The sequence below is a fragment of the Mus caroli genome, chromosome X (assembly GCF_900094665.2).
Source record: "Mus caroli chromosome X, CAROLI_EIJ_v1.1, whole genome shotgun sequence".
Lineage (NCBI taxonomy): Eukaryota > Metazoa > Chordata > Mammalia > Rodentia > Muridae > Mus > Mus caroli.
In genome coordinates, this window is record NC_034589.1 from 154,372,752 (window position 1) to 154,375,266 (window position 2,515).

Sequence of the window (2,515 nt, forward strand, 5' to 3'; positions counted from 1 at the left end):
AGACCTCAGTCTGCTCACACTACCCACGCAGAGCCCCTTAGCACAGTGGAAACCAAATGTCTCATAGCTGTACGCCTACATATTTTTTTTCATGGCCCTTTGCTATGGTACAGAGATGTTCACGCTCAAAGGTCGATTAGCATTGGCATTTTGTACGATAAGCTTAAATCACAAAACCACTGTTTTCAAATGCATGTGGGGCTGCAGGGAAACACGGGACACAGGCAAGATAATAGGCATGCCATTCCGTGGCAAGAAAGAATGCTGTGCTTCGTAATTACTTCAGAATCAGTCATTCAACAGTACAAAGGGGAAAAAATGAACTGAGATAAAATTCCCTTTTGGGGATGTAATTATGATTATTCTAAAGCAATTATTATTCATTTTACATATTGAGAAATTGCTCCCCAAATATGACCTGTTTGGCGATAGAAAGCTACTTCAATATAATTTGGATAAAGGATTTTGATTCTTTATCTCAAATTCAATTGCATTTTGAAGAATCAAAACAAGTATGAGGGTTCTTAGAATTATGAATTGCAATTACTTTGGTTTTTTTTTTTTTTACATAGTGTTGGCTGTCTGGCCCACTAATATTTTATCTTTGTGTGTGCTATGCTTTTATTTTGTGACCCACAAAACACAAAGGATATTTTGAAACCCATGGCTAGGCAGAGGGACAAAGCATGAATAGGTATGGTAGGGAACAAATTGGATGACAGAGAGATTACTTTCCTCTCCCTTTGACAAGGAACAAATAATAAAAATAAATAAGCAAGTATATGCAAAGAAAGAACAAAATGAAGGTGGGTATCATTCTGAAAGGGGAGACTGAGTTAAACAGAATGTGGGAAAGAAAAAACACAAAGTAGCTATTCTTTATATGGCCAGCCCAACCCTTTAAGGGTGATAAGGTGGAGAGCCTCAGGCTCCAATAATAAGGCCTGATACTGGGTCTGTCTTATCCATCCATCCATCAATCCATCCATCTATCCACTTATTCATTTACTCAATAACCATTCAATGAGAGCCTCACAATTAGAGAAGGCCATGGAGAAAACTCAGCCATCTTTACAGTCAGCTGGAAATGAGCGCTTCTGCTATGACTTGAACATTTGTGTCCCCAACTCCATATGTTGAGATAGTAGTATTGGAAGCTAATGAATACCCTTATAACGGGTTCCATAGAGACCCTTAGTCTCTTCCACCACATGAAGACACAGGAATTCAGAGCTGGCTTTCTGTGAACCAGTAAACAGCCTCTAACAAACAACCACTGCTGCCTTGATCCTGAACGTCCCAGCCCCCAGAACTGTGAGAACAAAATCTCTATTGTTTATAAGCCTCCACTCCCTCCAGCCTATGGTAGTTCGTAAAGCGGCTCAAATTGATCAGGATCATGTCCTATTCCTTTCATCTGAGTTCAAAATCCCAAGCCTGTCAGTCATTAGAACATCCCTGGAAGACTTTGAAGTTACCATCACCATGAACCATTTGAGCCACAGTGAAGTAGGAGACCAGATTGGAGACTGGAGTCTGGAAGGCTTTACATGAAGCTGCAAAAGGGACATAGGACAAAAACCTGTTGGCAAACAGGAAGGCTGGAACACAACCAGCCCCACAGAGACAATTGACTAAAGTTACTGGCACAGATACCAAGGCACTCTGGAGGGTCTGTTTGTAGGTGACCTCTGGTTTATTATCTTAAAATAGATCCTTAAGTGGTGATTTCAATTCTAATGAGACATATGGCACACGAAGTTGTATGCAGAAAGACACTTATGGGAACACACTGGAGAAAGCCACCATGCAAGTGACCCAAAAAGCCCACACTATGTAACATGAAAGTTTTCATACAGCATTTGCCATTGATCTTCAAAACTTCCTACCTTGACATGATGTTCTTTCTTTTCAAAAAAAAAAAAAAAACTTAATTTTTGTTAAATACAATAAATGAAAGTATAGAAATGAAATAAATAAAAATACTGATTTTTATGTGTGTGAATTTTTGCCTGCACATATGTATGTGCAGCATGGGCATGCCTTGTTCCCACTGGGTCCCCTAGAATTGGAGTTACCATATGAGACCTCCAGAAGAGTGACAAGTGCACTTAGCTATTGAGCCATCTCTTCAGCTCCTAGAATTTTATTTTAATTATGGATATACGTGCTTGTGGGTGCTTATAGAGTCAAATTCCCTGGAACTGGAGTTGCAGGCAGTTGTGAGCTGCCCAACATGGTTGCTAGACACCAAACTCGGGGCCTCTGGAAGAGCAATACCTTTGAGCAGTCTCTCTAGTCCTTGGAATTTGTATTTGCTTTTATTTGTGTGTGCATATGTGTATGTGCACTTACATGCACACACTTTTTTTTAGGTATTTTCCTCCTTTACATTTCCAATGCTATCCCAAAAGTCCCCCATACCCTCCCCTCCACCCCCCTACCCACCCACTCCCACTTTTTGGCCCTGGCGTTCCCCTGTACTGGGGCATATAAAGTTTGCAAGTCCAATGGG